The sequence below is a fragment of the Rutidosis leptorrhynchoides genome, chromosome 10, assembly GCF_046630445.1.
Source record: "Rutidosis leptorrhynchoides isolate AG116_Rl617_1_P2 chromosome 10, CSIRO_AGI_Rlap_v1, whole genome shotgun sequence".
Taxonomy (NCBI): domain Eukaryota; kingdom Viridiplantae; phylum Streptophyta; class Magnoliopsida; order Asterales; family Asteraceae; genus Rutidosis; species Rutidosis leptorrhynchoides.
Window position 1 is genome coordinate 105,339,428 of NC_092342.1, and position 19,205 is coordinate 105,358,632.

General features: G+C 33.6%; 1 pseudogene; it reads right to left on the reverse strand.

The window, feature by feature from the left end:
- Positions 1 to 7,056: 7,056 nt before the first annotated feature.
- LOC139873111 (DNA topoisomerase 3-alpha-like) lies at positions 7,057 to 16,580 on the reverse strand (annotated as a pseudogene).
- Between the last annotated feature and the right edge of the window lie 2,625 nt (positions 16,581 to 19,205).

The window sequence follows — 19,205 nt, forward strand, 5'->3', positions numbered from 1 at the left end:
GCGTAGGAATTTAATTAAGCTTACTAGTTAGTCTTGTTGAACTTTCTACCTTGTTGGACTTAAGCCCACCCTACTCTAGCTAGTGGCCCAATTAATTAGCCCACTTATTAATTACTAGTGACTCATTAATATATAAGACAATTACCCATTTAATTAGAGGGAACATGCTAGCAAAAATGTCAAGTATTATCCATAATGTTACATGGGATCCTAGCATAAGTACCTATTTTAGACAACCACTAACCAAAAAACAACTTTGTGTCCCCCCCTCCCCCTACCAAAATCACGGCCATATGGCCATTACCACACCCCATTTGCCTATAAATAGCACCCTTAACCCATTCATTTAACACTTGCTCTCATTTGAATTTCACATACACTTGCTCTCTTATTTCCTTTATAGTCTTTCTCACTCTAAAACTTGTAAGTTTTACTTTTCTTCTTCTTTTTCCTTATTCAAATTCGTAGCCATCATCATCATTCTTTGAAGATCAAGTTCCTTTAACTTTGATCTTGATTATATCTTGTTGATTCAAGCATGAATCATTCAAGAACATGGAAGATTCAAGCTTTCTAGCTTTGAATCTTCACCAACTTTGTAGATCTAGATTATTTTAGCTTTAATCTTGTTATTTTGTTATAAAGATTCAAACTTGTGTTTGTAATCTTCATGTAACTTAAAGATCCAAGCTTTATGCTTCAAGATCTTCAAGAACAATCAAGATTCAAGCTTTCTAGCTTGAATCTCCATATCTTTTTGTTAGATCTAAGTTTTCTAACTTATGATCTTGTTATTTTGTTAAAAAGATTCAAACTTGTGTTTGTAATCTTCATGTAACTTAAAGATCCAAGCTTTATGCTTCAAAATCTTCAAGAACAATAAAGGTTCAAGCTTTCTAGCTTTGCAACCTTATAACTTGTGTGAATAGGATCCAAGCTCTCTAGCTTAGGGTTCCATCACTTCATTTGACTTAGATCATGTTCATACTTGTTTGGTTGATGTAAAGTTTGTAACTTTGTTTGTAAATAGGACTTGTATTTGTGTTAAGACTAAGGATATGATGTAACCTTGGTTCATCATCCATCTAAGACTATTGATTGAGTTGTATCCTTACTTGTGAAACAACCCAACCCGTATTCCATACGATAATTTTTTTTTAAAATAATACACATTTACGCGCCAATTAAACGTGTAAACCATTCCACAAAGTTCATTTAAACGTACAACAATTTAAATGTTTACAAAAGGCACGAAGGCCATTAATTAAGTTCAATACAAGTTTGACCCACTACAAATGATAGTTTATAATCCAAACGACACTTGAGCATGGTTTGGGACTAAACTACTCAAAACGTTAGGCCAACTTCCAAGCTTCAACAAAACATCATCAAGGGCCACCTAATGCCCGATAACCCCTTTGCCCTTATCCGCACCTGCGACTAAAAAGATAAACAACGAGAGGGGTAAGCTAACGCTTAGTGAATGCAATAATTATACATGTTCATATATAACCTACTTACTTGCATCACTTACACAATACCGTACACAAGCTAGCAATTCGACAACTATGCAAACATTAAGCATAAACCAAGATCCGCAATTCACAAGAAGCTAGCGTCAATAGTAGCATATAGTTCACAATGTAATATGCTAAATACACATTCACACAACCATGGTTATCCAATCATACAAGGGAACGGTACATGAAAGCCCGTTGGAGTTCATAACATCCATTAGTGTTACTTAAACACCGCGTATTCACTAATCCCCCGGGTGATGTCTTGAACACCGTGACTAACTCACCCTCATGACAATGTGGCATCTTAAACACCGCGACGAATCCACACGTCAATCAAAACAATGAGTGCTGTCTTGAACACCGTGACTATTCCACTCTCATGATAATGTGGCGTCTTAAACACCGCGACAATACCACATGTCAATCAACAATGAGTAGTGTCTTAAACACCGCAACAATACTACTCGCTACTAGAATGTGGTGTCGTGAACACCGCGACAATTCCACATTCATACCACACAAATAAATACATTATAGACGTACACGCATAATTATTCCACTCACCTTGACACAAGGATGATGACTATGCACTTCCGAACTTTAAAGCAATGTACCTAATACATTAAGTACAATTTAAATACACAAACTAGTGGAATTAACCACATTACACATACTTGAGCATTTAATGACCCAATTCGGATTAAATGACTCGACCACACCAATACCGCCCTTAAATGGCCAAGACCCGACTTTAATCACTAAAGCTAGTGCATTAAAGTCTACTAACTTCAATTAACACAAACTTAGGGTAATTCATACCCATTTCACCCAAACTAGGTCAACTAGTACATTTTTGACCCATTTTAATTACTTAGCCTCACAATCAAGTCAAACTTACCCATTAACACTTCTTTCATAAATCTAAAAGTGTATTAGTGACTAGCAACACCATTTGACACTTACAACCCCAAATCACAAGACCAAAACCCTAGTTTGTGGCTATTAGGGTTTCATTACAACAACATAACCCAAATTCACCCATTTTACCCTCAAATGGGTCATACAAGTCTCTAGTAACCAAAACCTTAGCCATTAACCAATTAAAACTTAAAACATAAAGTTAGAACTTACCGAGACTATCAACGTATAGCTAGAGACACAAGGAACAACTTTAAATCTTGCTCCAAGGTTTGATTCACAATTCTCCAACTCCAAATCTTAAATTTAATCTAAATGGGTTTTGTGTTTTGGGAGAGAAAATGGAAAGAAAAGAGAAAAAGAAATGAATTAAATGAACAAGTGGTGGAGATTTAATGCTCCCATCAGATCTACACGTTAAATTACCAATTTACCCCTTGAAATCCCTTAAAAAGAGCAAAGTCCGGAATCTGTCCAGCAGGACTGCCGCGGCGCGGCTCATTCGTCGCGGCGCGACGTATAAAGGGAAATTTGACCCTTCTTAACCCATTTTCTGATCCAGGTTTGCTTGATATGCAGCGGCGCAAGACCCTTTATCACGGCGCGGCGAACAACGTGCACCAGTGATCCTATTTAAACCCCTTCCAGACTCAAATTTGTTTCCATTGTCGCGGCGCGACCAAGGCCATCGCGGCGCGGCTTAAGGCTGTACCTGAACAGCTCGACAACCTTAAACAAATTTCGATTTTATTTAATTTGTACATTCCAAACCCGCTTCCTATATTCACCTAGCCTTCACCAATAGTCTCACAAGACTTAACGCTAACAAAACCCATGTTTAAACTTATATATGCACACATTATCAAGTATACATATATGTATATATATATCTACATATATATTCATACATTTACGCATAAGTTAACGAGTTATAAACGTACAAATGATTAAGTATGTACCTTTCGATACATACGGGAAAACGGAATGTTACAACTCTCCCCCACTTGAATCGGAGCGCGTCCTCGCGATCCAAGCCGCATGACAAGAAGGAAGATAAACCAACACAAACTCTTCGGGCTCCCAAGTAAACTCGGAACCCTTACTACGACGCCATTGAACTTTAAAAGTCCTAACCTCTTTATGTCTCAACCTTTTGACCTTCTCATCAAGTATGGCAATCGGCTCTTCAATATACTCTAACTTATTGTTTAGCTCGATCTCGTCTAATGGCACCCAAGATGAATCATCCGCAAGACACTTACGGAGATGGGAAACATGAAATGTATTATGGATCCCCGCAAGCTCTTCGGGTAATTCCAAACGATACGCGACTTTACCAACACGAGCTAAAACCTTAAATGGTCCATGATGTTTCGCGAGGGGTATATAAAATAGCTATTAAATTTTAGCAGAAAAATATTATTAAATACGATACATTTTTACACAAGATATTTATTTATTTAGAGAATGAATATACTTAAACCTTGCTACAACACTTATAGGCAGTGTACCTAATCGTACAGTAGTGTAGTTTTTAGTAAGTCCGGTTCGTTCCACAGGGAATCTTTTTTAAACAAAGCTCAACGCTATATTAGTTTACTTTTATAAAAGTACAAATATATATATATAAATAATATTATTATTATAAAGGGGGGTTTTTACCGTTTAATGACCGGTTTGTCGATTTTAAAACTTTAGTCGCAGTTAAAACCTAATGTAAAATATTAAATAAATAAAAGACTTAATTTAAAGCGTAAAATAAATAACGATAATGAAATTGCAATAAATAAAAGTGCGATAAAATAATATTGTGATAATTAAAAAGTACGATAATTAAAAGTGCGATTAAATAACAATAAATAAAAGTGCGATAATTAGAAGTGCAATTAAATATAAAATAAAGGAAATTAAATATGAAATAAAAGAATTATGCTTATTTAAACTTCCGTAATCATGATGTTTGACGTGTTGATTTTAGTTTTATGCCCATGGGTTAATTGTCCTTTGTCCTGGATTATTTAATATGTCCGTCTGGTTTTTGTCCATAACAGTCCATCAGTCATAAATATAAAGTGCGAGTGTCCTCGTCAAATTATTCTTATACCCGAAGTTAAATATTCCAACTAATTGGGGATTTAAACTGTAACAAGATTTTAATACTTTGTTTAATAATTACACCAGGTTGTCGACTGAGTGTAACCCAAGGTTTTAATATTTTGTTATCAATTATACCAAGTGTCCTTTGTACATAATTTCACCCCTGTTTTAATTATTCTAGTGGCTATTAATCCATTCCCGTGTCCGGTTAAATGAACGATTATTCGTACATATAAATACCCCGCCCATCATGTCCGATCGAGTGTAAATGGTTATTTATAGGGACGCCCAATTGTAAATCTTTATATTAACATTAACAAACTATCATTTAGTTAAACAAATATAAAACCCATTAATAGCTCATAGTCTAATTTCCACAAGTGTCGTTCTTTTGTCCAAACCCCAATTATGGTACAAAGCCCAATTACCCAATTTTAGTAATCAGCCCAACATCATGATTACTTCGGATTAAATAAGCATAATAATAACTTAGCAACGAGACATTAATATAAAAAGGTTGAACATAACTTACAATGATTAAAAATAGCGTAGCGTTACATGGACAGAATTTCGACTTACACCCTTGCAACATTCGCTAACATACCTTTATTATTAGAATTATAATTAAAATTAAAATTAAAATTAAAATATAAATATAAATTTTTACGTAGTATTATAAGAGAAGAAGAAAAAGATAGATTTTTGCGATCAGAATTCGGTTGCTTTTATAGGGATTTTTGAAACTTGGGGCTCCGCGGCTCGCGGCCTTTTTGGCCTTCAAACTCCGCGAGTCGCGGAGTTTGCAATTACAGCTCACTCTGGTTTGGAGTCTTTCTTGCCGACGGTTTTTATTATTTATTATAATATATAAATAATTATAAGAATTATTTAAATATTATATTATATTTATGTGCATAGTTGACTTGTAATTTTTAGTCCGTTGCGTCGAGCGTTGAGAGTTGACTCTGGTCCCGGTTCCGGATTTTCGAACGTCCTTGCGTACAATTTTATATTTTGTACTTTGCGTTTTGAATCTTGTACTCTTGTAATTTCGAGACGTTTCTTATCAATAATTGGAACCTCTTTGATTGTCTTTTGTACTTTTGAGCTTTTTGGTCGTTTGCGTCTTCAATTCGTCGAATCTGTCTTTTGTCTTCACCTTTTATTATTTAAACGAATATCACTTGTAAATAGAACAATTGCAACTAAAAGCTTGTCTTTCTTGAGGAATAATGCTATGAAATATATGTTCGTTTTTAGCATTATCAGTATAATAAATTACATTATATGAAACTACTCGAAAATGTGTTTGGTTGAGATCAATGACACAAATCATTATTGATTCTTGTGGACTAGAACGAGCTTGCATAATACAAATGAAATAAGAGTATCAAAAGTGACAGAACAAAATATAAATGCTGACGTGGCGCCAAAGCCATAGATGGTCTTGACAGTAATAAGTTTGATGGAAAAGAATGGTAAGTTGGTAAGGCTCAGAAAAGACTAAAAGAGAATAGGAATTGAAACAAGGGTTTTGAGCAAACCATGAAGGAGACTGTAGACAAATTACAGGGGCTAAACTTGTACATAAAAGATTTAGATGATACAGTTTCAGATGAAAACCTCAGATTCTTCTCATATACTCAAGATCTCGTAAAAGACAACCAGATTAAAATGAGATACGTTCAATCAACAACTCTGCTGATCTTTATACCAAAGCACTGTCAACCGCTGTTTTCAGAACACACGTTCACAATATTGGCATGAGGCAAGTTCAAAAGATGTGACGACTCAGCGATGTCTACTTGAGGGGGAGTCAACTCTATACTGCACTCTTTTTCCCTTGACTAAAGTTTTTATCCCACTGGGTTTTTCTTTAGCAAGATTTTTAACGAGACAGTACTAGTTGCACTCTAATAAAATTGTCATTCAAGGGGAGTGTTGTGAGAAAGTCAATTGTGGATGACAGTTGTTTTCACCTAACCCTCATAATTCAAACATGTACAGTATATTATTGTATTATAAATACCGATTGAAATGAAAAGATGAATGTACCCATTTTCTTCACTAAGAATTTACTATATTCTCTCTTCTTTCTATTATTATCTATTTAGAGACTACATTATTAATGGTAGTTATAAACTACTAAATTATAACAACATTTAATTTATATATTCATTATTATATCAGTTTTTAACGAACTTGTCTCTATAACTTTACCATTTATGTATGTAAAATTTTATTAACTTAATTTTAATATATAAATCTCTATACATACATAAAATAATCAATAGAACTAAGTTATAATACTCCGTATAAGAATAGTTTGGGGGTAATATGTACATATTGCTGGTGGATGCATTGAAAGATGAATCACATTTGATGCAAACATATTCATTACAAAAGATTAATTTGCACCAAATTTGATTTGTAGAAACCCTTACATACTAAACTATCCCTGTAGGATATGCATACAGCCAAAACCAAGCCATAAGCTTTATGTTGTACAATAGAAAATATCTCAGTTTCGCACACCACGATTTGGGCAAAATGTGATGGATCACCACAAATAAAGCAGCTTCTGCCTGAAACAGGGTCACCTGTGGCTGATACAAATCTCACATCACTGCCATTTGCTCCACCTCTACCGCCACCACGACCACCACCACGACCACCCCTCCTGCTGGCGGTTGTAGCTGAACTGCTGCCATTGTTGGAGTAGTGGCCCCCACCTCTTGTAGCTGGGACACTATCTTCCCAACATCTACAGCAAATGCAAACACATTGTCTTGTTAAATCATAAGCAAAGCAATTAACTTTTGATACAACTGACAATATCAACCCATTGGCACAGGCCACCACATGTCAAATGGGTTGAACATGTCTTTTAAGCTTTAAGTGAAATATGTCGAAAGGGTTGAACAGGTTTTTATTGCATACTTGTAAATATTTGTATTCATTAATATTAATTAATTATTGGTTATTATAATAAAGGATATTAATATTAATATTATAATTATAATTATGGGGTGTGTTTGGATGAAAATAGCTGGAGCCGGAGCTTATGGGTGTGTTTGGACGAAAGTAGCTGGAGCTGGAGCTGGATCTTATGAGCAGAGCTGGAGCTGGAGCTTATTTTTGAAGGTGGTAGCTGGAGCTTATTATTTTTTATAAATGTTTGGTAAGCTAGCTGGAGCTTATTTTTCAGTTCATAAGCTCTAATTTTTTTCATAAGCTACTACAAGTAGCTTATTTTTTCAGAGCTTATGATTTTCATAAGCTTTACTTTTTTTGTCTACTAAACGAAGCTTATGCCTTGGAGCTTATTAAAATCATAAGCTCAAGCTCTCATAAGCTTCCATAAGCTCCAATAAGCTATGCGCCAAACACACCCTATGAGCAGGAGCTGGAGCTGGAGCTGGAGCTTATTTTTGAAGCTGGTAGCTGGAGCTTATTATTTTTATAAATGTTTGGTAAACTAGCTGGAGCTTATTTTTCAGTTCATAAGCTCTACTTTTTTTTCATAAGCTACTACAAGTAGCTTATTTTTTCAGAGCTTATGATTTTCATAAGCTTTACTTTTTTTGTCAACCAAACGAAGCTTATGACTTGGAGCTTATTAAAATCATAAGCTCAAGCTCCTATAAGCTTCCGTAAGCTCCAATAAGCTACGCGCCAAACACACCCTATATAATAAAGATGGTAGAGTACTTACACAAAGAACTTGCAACCTTGTGTCTGGCAAGAGTAGAATTTTCTTCCCCTGTTACTCTCTGTATTGGCAGTTTTTAATAGGCACGTTGAACCACAATTAGGGCAAGGAATTGGTGAATCACCTGCTTTAATTAAGAAAAAGTGATTAATAAATCCAACATTGATAATTAAACTTTTGAAGTGTCTTAAATAGGTGATAAATGTGAGCATAGATCATGATCACTATAATGTGTTTATTAAGTACGGAAGGACGCATAGGTATGCTTTTTTTAAAGATGAAAAAGATGAAGTCGGGTTATTTTATTTTTATGTTAATTTTAAAATAATGTACTAAGAAACAATGCAATATACCTACAACAACAAGTATATTACCTCAATAATAATAATCTATATCTTCGAATAAAAATGGTTTAAAAAGTTGTAAGCATTGAAGATAACTTTATGGAGTTTCAACAAAACACAGACCATCCATAAAAAAAATGGGTCGTAATTGTCAATTAACATGTTCCCAAATTGTATGCAGCAAAAAAGAAGGTTAACAATAAAAAAGGTAAATACCATTTTCAGAGTTGACTCGCTGAGATCGCTGCGATCGAGCACTACGGTTTTGAGAAGTTAATGAATAACAATCACTTGAAGAATGTCCTGTTTGGTGACAGAAACTGCAAGTGGCATCGGACTGGTTATTCGGAGTAGTACTTCTAGAAGGCGCAGTGGTTCCTCGTCCCCTCGCTGCAACAAAAAAAAAAAAATCAGTATGAGAAATATATGTAAATCAAACTGTAAGATAAAAGTTTGTAATGTAAGTATTTCTTTTAGTACCCTGCAGCTGATTATTTTGAGATTCATTTCTAGAAGGTGCACTGGCTCCTCGTCCTCTAGCTGAAATAAAATATGTACAAGTGTACAACCGTAGTCAGATATGTAATTTTGTAGCCCGCCTTTTAAAAAGTTTGATTTTGTGATACCTGGTGCGCTTGAAAAGTTGCGATATCCAGATCCAGACATAAGCTCTATCATAACATCATCACATCCGCCAACACAACCTAAAGCAAAAGTTTATCTTATAATTGTATGTTTAATTTAATAATGGTTATATGTTAGAAACTGACTGGTTATTTCAATCAAATTTGGGTTTAAATACATCATAGAGCTAAATTTAAGATAAAATAAATGCAAACCTAAGTGATTGACATTGAAGTTTGGAGGTATTTCCAGTCGGCGAAATGTAAACTGAATCTTAAAAGTTGGTCCTGTAAAACAATCTATCATTATAAAATCTACAAATAGATTAATCAAACAAAAAAGATAAATGTTTTTAAATAAACGTCACGTGATAACAGCGTCACTAGATCAAGGGATAATAGTGAAACCTGGAGTGCAAGTACTACAAACAGTTGGGGTAACCACCGCTTCTGATATGGATCCAGGAAGCCAGATAACATTTCGGCACTGCACGAGTGTCATAATTAAACGTTTTTGCCATTATGTACAGTAACTTATAAGGATGATTTAATGGGCCAGGTTAACATGTACAAGAGAAATAGGATATGCTTTATGTAAAACTAGTACGATTATTATATTTGTACATGTCGTAAACATTTAATATATATCAAGAAGCTAAACACTTGCCTGTGGATAAGCTGCGCAACCAATCATGAACTTTCCATCCTGTAAGTTAGGGAAAATCATAGACTACATTAACAATGAAAGTTGATTTGATATATAGGTATATATGAAAAGATGCATTCACTATATGCATGCATATATAATCTATCTCTCTATATGTGCCTCTATTTATGTACATAAAAGCACCAATTAATCTCCAATCATGCACTAAAATAGGAGAAATGATCATTTTCATTTTATTGATTATACAAGATTAGAAAAGTAAATAAATAATAAAAAAATTACCGGTCTCTTTCTTAGAACCATATCTGAGTCATGGCAAGCATCACATCTCCGCACAAGCTGTCCAAAGTTATGTAGCTCATCACCACCAGTTCTATTTGTTCTGTCAAAGAAAATTTCCAAGGCTTGGAAAAGTTTGACTTTATTTGACCTGGCCTGCAAAGTATATTAGTTCAAGTCAACTATTTAACATAATATGTGCACAAGTGTATACTTCCCTCTTGGTCCTACCACTATATATATATATATATATATATATATATATATATATATATATATAGTGGTAGGACCAAGAGGGAAGTAACCAATCGGCGGGAAGCGGGGGAAGCAAAATCTTTTTTTTTTTCGTTTTTTGAAAAAACTTTGATCACGAACATTATAGATTGGATGAAAATATGAACATTTAATAAAGACACTTTGTGATAAATATTTTTATTTTGGTGGGAAAACGCTCGAAGAAGTAATATATAACAATTATCGTGTTTTTCGAGCGTATGTTAAGGTTTTAGACATTAGGGTTTAAATATTAGGGTTTAGATATTAGGGTTTATAGGGTTTAGATATTAGGGTTTAGAAATTTAGGGTTTAGGGTTTAGATTTAGGGTTTAGATTTAGGATTTAGATTGAGTTTTTAACACGAACGGTTTAGAGTTTAGGGTTTAGGGTTTTGGGTTTGGTGTTTTGGGTTTATGGAACAAACCCAAAACACCAAACCCTACCCTAAACTCTAAATCGGGCTAAATTTTACTTCACAAAACATGAATAAGAAAAAAAACGTTAACATTCTTCACGAACAATATTATCTTGAATGTTATTTTTGTCGATCGTTTTCCCGCCAAAATAATAACATTCATCACGAAGTGTCTTTTCTAAATGTTCATATTTTCATCCAATCTATAATGTACGTGAACAAAGTTTTTTCAAAAAAAAAAAAAAATTGTTTCCCCCCCTTCCCCCGATTGGTTACTTCCCCATTGATCCTGCCCATGAACATAGGAAAGACTCGTTACAATATTAAAAAGTTAGTTACTTTAAGTGTCACCAAACTAATTATGAAGTGTACATGTATCATACTGTAGAAACTGATATGGTATCATACTGGTCATAGATGTATAAAGATTAAACAATATAAACATAGAATTTTTTTAAAAGTAAGGACAATAACTGCTTACATCTAAGAAACAAGCCTTCATTTGTTGTAAGCAAGTTGCAAGAACATCATCTTTCCTCTTGTTGCCTACACTAACTGCTTTCATGTCCTCTTCCATCATACTACGCAGATACGGCTTCCAAAGTTCATACCTGAAAGTGTCAAAAAATACATTGATAAAACTTATGCATCTCAACATAGTTTCTAGGATTCCAATTTTAACAAGTATAATAAGTATCAGAAGACAAGGATATATGTCATGACATAAAAAATGATAAAAAAATAAATAAATAAAAAATAGTTCTGCCTTACTCACCCCATATCGTCATATCCCATAACCAATGCCTCCCCCTGTAATCCATTCAGATTTGTAACTAAAATTAGTAACAAATAGTAGAAAAACAATTAGTTGGTTTAGATAGAAGAAATACAAGATTAGTTGGCTTGAAATGTGAGGCCTCTTTAGTAGCGTAAAACCGATCTGTCAGCTTTTTGATATGATCATGCATTGTAGCATCTGTACCAATGCCTGCCTAATAAAATTACAAAACGAAGATGTTGAGACAAGTGGAGTTTCTCTTACAACAATTATTATTAGTATTGTTTATGTTAAAATATTAAAACAGAACGAAATACTAAAGTTCCTTACCTTGTCCATACGATCTAAAAGATCCGATTCACTTAAAAGAGGTGGTGGTCTTGTAACCCCTGAGTCAAGAGTCATTGATGTTGGAGTGAACTGCAACATTTTCAGGCAAACCTTAAAAAAAAAAAAAAAAAAAAAAAAAAAGAAGTAACTACTTCCATTTGAAAATTAATGAAATCAATTGACACCCTAAAAATATACTTACTTCACGAAAGTTGATAACTGATGTACACATTACTTTCGTTCACCAATTCACAACGATTATTATACAAAATTTTTGTTAAGCATTTTGGGAAGTAGTTTATAAGTTTAGTCATCGCAGGATACTTTATGATACAAATAAATTGCAATGATGAAAACTTAATTAATAGTTATGGTAGTAAGAATAACATGTGTTCCAATACAAACCTGCTGTCCAAATGTGTAGCTTGGGATTAGTGATCCACCCCATGATTCGAATCGATAGACCTCCAAATAATTTTTCTGTACAATATGTCAACATACCACCATAAACCATTATACTAAATATTAAATAAGAAAAAAGCTAACAAAAGAGAAACTTCATATGAGCATATAAATAGCAGCCACTGTAATAAAAGTCGGTTGGCACGTCGGTTTGAGGACTAGCCCATCCTGACTTGCCCAAAAAAACCTTAAAAGTTGGTCAAGGCTAAAAATTCGGGTCAAAGTCGAAGTTAGGTCAAAAAATTCATATTTTTTAAGATCACATTTTGTGCCATATATCTATTTTTAATATTTTTATGTTTTATGTTTGATATATTTATGTTTAATTTATTCATTACTATAAGTCAACGTTGGTCAACGCCCAACGTGTCCCCGTCTCGTCCCTACCAACTCGTCCCCGACTTGCGACTTTTAGAACCTTGATAGCATCATATTTAGGAGATACATAACATACACACTTCTAAGTTCTAATACACTGTATCATGAAGTATTATACATATTTGTACTGTAAGACAAAGTAGGATAAAAAAATTGCAATATGAGATTAACTAGGACCGACTACAGACAGAAGCAATCAACAGTTCATTCCTTAAAAATAGAAATCAACACACTACAGAAACCTAACAAGCATGCCTTTCTAAAATGTCACAACCAAAGTTTTATGACATCAAAGATATGTGCAAAATAGCAATTAAAAGGTTGCTGTAAAAGAATTATATCACAAAATATAAATAACATGAGTGCATTTTGCTTATAATTCGAATGGTTAAGCTTAAACTCACAGCAAGTATGGTCCTTCCCAATGCTGAAAACATCTCACCGGCAATGTCTATTTCAACTGTAGTTTCAGCTCCAACAGCAGGTTGTGAAACACATGCCAGATAGTGACGAACAACCAACTCATACAGCTTCTGTAACAAATTCACGTTAAAATCTACTAAGAAACTCAAACCACATTTACTAAGAAGATTATTATAGTAATAAACTTACTCGATGATCCTCACTCCATCCAGATTCTCCTGGCGAAAACTTAGTTGGGTGGATCGGAGGATGGGCTTTGTCATCATGCCCACCGCTACTTGGGTTCCTCCATAGTCCAGATGAAGGATCCAACAGCCTTTGTGCATATGGGCCCCACACAGGATGCCCCTGTTGTTCTTGTACAAGTATCTAAAACCATCCAAAAAAACTGAATTATGATATAACACCAGAAAACAAAAGAATAGACTATGGTGTATTTTGTTTATGTACAAGAAAAATGATAGGTACCCACACGCAAGTCAGTCCGTGTTGAGAAGGAATCAGTCTCTGTACGAGGATAACTTATGAAACCAGATTGATACAGGTCTTCTGCAATCTATGGATAAATTAAGCGGGCAAATTATATGTAAGCAAAAGTTTAATTTCTATAAAACCAACTTAAGTTTTATTTTCGCATAAATTTACCTTCATGGTTTGTTCAGAACTCATCCTGAAATAGCGTGAAGCTCGTTTTTCTAGCTCAATAGTGTTTAAAGGGTGAGGAGGGTATTTGAGCCTCTCCTGTTGTCTAACTTTTGTGACCTGAACATGAAAAAATTTATTTATTAATCTGAGTATTTCAGGAAACTGGTTATATATTCGAGGCTTACAGTTGCAATGGGTTCTTGGACACACATCTCATAAAGTAATACTGCACAGGTGTAATCAAATAAATGCCCACGCCTGCAACATAGATACTAAATGAGCTAATTCACTCAACCAACAAGTTTAGAAAGAAAACACGATTAGGTGGAAATAAGTTGTTTAAAGTTTACATCCAATTAAAGTTTGCAGTGCCTTCGTCAGTTGTATGTGAACACTGTATCTTCCAAAATTCTTCAGGTTCGTGAGCCAATATCTCCCAATAACGTTCAACAACAAATCCCAATGTGGGAAACTGAAACGAACGATAATCACAAATATATAATCATTTCATTGTCTAATGAGATAATGTGCATTAGGCTTTCTTAAACTTCTTTTGTTAAACAGCCTTATACCTGGCAAGGACCATAGCTTAAGACAAGATTTCTACCGTCTGTAGAAAAATTGAAAACAAAGGCATCTTTCAGTAGCATTGTCTGAAATCTTGTGAAGGATGCACCGATTCGAAGATCTATTTCCTGCAAATGCCACCACATAGTCCGATAATCTAACAAGTAGATGCCAAATTTAATTATTTTATGTTTATCTCAAAACATAAAAGAAAATGAAACAAATGAGACCCGCAAGTCAATAGTCAGCCAGAAGAGTCTTTTTAGTGCATAAAACCTCATATATCATTTTATCCAAAAAATTAATTCGTTATACATATAGTCAGTGTTGTAAGCGGCCATCTCGGCAGACTAGTCGGTTTGGTGACTAACCCGTCCCGTTTTGCCCAAAACATCTAATAAGTCGGTCAAAGTTAAAAACTCTGTCTGAGTCGGGTTTAAGTCTGCCAAACTCTGTCAATATCAAGGTTGGTCAAAGTTAGGTCAAATTTATAATAATTTTTATACTCAAAATGTGTGAGGTATACCTATGTTTGAAGAATATATGTTTAATAAAAGTCAACATTAGTCAAAGTCCGACTAATCCCCGACTCGTCTCCGTTTAGCGACTTTTCCAACCTTGCATATAATACAACTTTTACAATCATATTTTATCAACCTCTATAACCATTTATAACGAATTACAAAAGCATTCCACAAACGATGTTTCAGATCATCTGACCCATATTCATCTTAACCCATTTCGACCACCCATTTCCCAACTTACCCTACCCACCCATTTTGCCACCTACCACTTACAACTATGAACAAAAATAGCAGAAAGTGAAGTGTTTATAATAGAGAGATAAACAGATAGAATCATAGACCAATTAGGTGACAGTACTCACTTGCCTAACATCTACAGCATCAGAAAATAATTGATTAGGCCGCACAAGCTGTTGCACAGCTTGATGAATTTCCCTGGCCAATAAAAAAATGTTGTAAATTATTTGGCGTTAACTAAAATTAAAATACACAAATATATAAAAACGAACATCTGAACATCATACCGATCAATTAAAGAAGAGAAACGAGCCCTCCAAATATTGAGATGAGAATTCACACTTGAACAAACTTCCACAACTTCAAATGCAATGTTCTCTCCTTCTCGATCACAATCGAGCCACAAAACAAGCCATTGGCATTTTCGAGCTTCCTCCTCTAAGGTCCTTTTGATATCTACCTTGTCCTTGATTACATACACCGTAGCCAAATTCACAGGTAATAATTGAACTCAATACATATTAACAGGCAACAAACTAAAAAAAAAAAAAAAAAAAACAACTGTTGGTGATTATTTTAGTGTCATCTAACAATAATTTTAGTTAATTGGGATTTACTTGAATGCAAGAGTTAACTAGTTATACTTAACAACGGGTTCGGAGAGTTTGCTAACAATTGCCGCGCAAATTGAGGGGATCAAGGGGGCTGCCCTTGCGGGGTCCAAGGGGCAGCGCAAAAACACATACAGAAGCACACAGATTCTCTCATACGTGATTTTGATTTTTTCTTGCCTGGAAACAAAATCGTTTTTGTCTCATCCCAATTAGGATTTCGTGTAAACCCGAGGCTTGTGAGGGGCAAAATACTTAATTAGGAAAGTGTTTCACGATTCAGGAACCAATCTAGATTGTCTGTTTTCATACCCGTTTTCTTACAGCAACATCCAAATGAAACATATTCTACCATTAACATATTACAGTATCCTTTTCATAAGCATAAGCATAAATATAAAAAAAAAAAAATAGTAATTAACTAAAATAACTCCAAAATGAACACAAATTCAAAGTAATGTAGATACATACCTCTGGTACATGTTTTTGAATTGGCGCTTGAAACAGATCAACTGGATCACACGAGTGCCACTTTCGATACCGGCCATCGAATTCGATCTCCATTAAATGTCCGGTGACAGATGTAAACATCATTTGACATTGTTGACCTTGAATCGTGTAATTGAATTCGAATATTTTATTGTAACGTGATCTTCCTTCTCGCATTCTTAAACCCTGGTTTCGTGATAGTATTCCTGATACTGTTTTTGCTACTGATGGCTTCTCTGCAACGTTTAGTACCTTGATTGCTCTCCCTCCGCCACCTGCCGCCATTTCTGACCGGAAGTTGAATTCGATTGAATTTTGAATTTCTTAAAACGATTTTTGGGGTTCTAAACCCTAGTGTATTCCCGCCCTTTATTTAATGGATTTATCTAAATTTAATCTAAATTCTAAATATTTCACTTTTATAAATATTATATATAATATAATATATAATATATAATATTATAATATATATATATATATATTTATAAATCTTCTATCTATCTATATAGTCATATAAAGCTATAAAATGAGAATGTTATCATTAAACTAATTACCTTTTAAATTTTTACAATGATGATGTTATAATTATATATTAATTTAATTAAAAAAATAATACGAAAACTTTTATAAAATAAAATACTAATCTCTTCTAAATTGTACTTTTAGTTTTTTAAAAAACATTTATTATTACTAATAATTATTATTATTATTAAAAATAAAAATACTCAAATTTGAACTAACTTTATTATTATTATTATTTACTTTTAATATAATAATTATAATTATAATTATTATATTATTAATATTCAAATATGAATTTTTTTTACGAAATTAATTACGTTACATATGTATACGAAAATACATGTCTCTATATATTTGTAAAAACAACGACAAGTTTGTTAGTCAAACAGGTCATTAAAATAAATGACTTTAGCATTTACATTCACTTAATACATAAAACATGTCACTAAATTGTTTCATTTAAGCAAACCCGTAATTTCACAGGTCATTTCACTAGTAATAAAATAAAGTTACTTTTATGCATTGACATTTTGCATTCAAGATAAAAAAGATACGTAAAAATTAATATGAGACGGATGGAGTCATATATAATTTGTTTTTTTAACAAAAAAATATAATATTTAATATCAATTATTGACTGTATTAATCTTCTTCTTAAATATAAAAGGGAAGTAATAATGATGTGATATGTAGTATTTTTTCTAAAAGTTAAATATTTATAAGTTCACACTTATGATTTTCAATCATTAATTTAATGATAGTCTCACTTCACTTGCCTCTCTTCCGGTCGCCTCAACTTTTGAAATAGAGCTAGTCTATTCGTTATTGGAGACATTGGCGAAAATACATGCGGTGTAACGACTCGACTTTTTCGACTTGCTTTCGTGCCTTGTATTTTTGCGAAACTGCGTGTTTGTGCGTACTATGTTACTTTATACTCTGGAAACTTGTTATACGCGATTTACTTCCAATTATATGTTAAAACGTGTCTTAGAGTACGTAGGATACTTAACTTGTTCACCGGAAGCCTTTATAACCGTTAGTGTTACTTGACGTTTCGAATAAACTGCGGACTGCGCACACGTTTGACTTTTGTCGTAACCGGAATATTATGACTGCGAAATATTAATTATTATTTTATAATAATAATTACCTGGGTTTTTGGATGCTTAATTACGCGTAGGAATTTAATTAAGCTTACTAGTTAGTCTTGTTGAACTTTCTACCTTGTTGGACTTAAGCCCACCCTACTCTAGCTAGTGGCCCAATTAATTAGCCCACTTATTAATTACTAGTGACTCATTAATATATAAGACAATTACCCATTTAATTAGAGGGAACATGCTAGCAAAAATGTCAAGTATTATCCATAATGTTACATGGGATCCTAGCATAAGTACCTATTTTAGACAACCACTAACCAAAAAACAACTTTGTGTCCCCCCCTCCCCCTACCAAAATCACGGCCATATGGCCATTCCCACACCCCATTTGAATATAAATAGCACCCTTAACCCATTCATTTAACACTTGCTCTCATTTGAATTTCACATACACTTGCTCTCTTATTTCCTTTCTAGTCTTTCTCACTCTAAAACTTGTAAGTTTTACTTTTCTTCTTCTTTTTCCTTATTCAAATTCGTAGCCATCATCATCATTCTTTTTAACTTTGATCTTGATTATATCTTGTTGATTCAAGCATGAATCATTCAAGAACATGGAATATTCAAGCTTTCTAGCTTTGAATCTTCACCAACTTTGTAGATCTAGATTATTTTAGCTTTAATCTTGTTATTTTGTTATAAAGATTCAAACTTGTGTTTGTAATCTTCATGTAACTTAAAGATCCAAGCTTTATGCTTCAAGATCTTCAAGAACAATCAAGATTCAAGCTTTCTAGCTTGAATCTCCATATCTTTTTGTTAGATCTAAGTTTTCTAACTTATGATCTTGTTATTTTGTTAAAAAGATTCAAACTTGTGTTTGTAATCTTCATGTAACTTAAAGATCCAAGCTTTATGCTTCAAAATCTTCAAGAACAATAAAGGTTCAAGCTTTCTAGCTTTGCAACCTTATAACTTGTGTGAATAGGATCCAAGCTCTCTAGCTTAGGGTTCCATCACTTCATTTGACTTAGATCATGTTCATACTTGTTTGGTTGATGTAAAGTTTGTAACTTTGTTTGTAAATAGGACTTGTATTTGTGTTAAGACTACGGATATGATGTAACCTTGGTTCATCATCCATCTAAGACTATTGATTGAGTTGTATCCTTACTTGTGAAACAACCCAACCCGTATTCCATACGATAATTTTTTTTTAAAATAATACACATTTACGCGCCAATTAAACGTGTAAACCATTCCACAAAGTTCATTTAAACGTACA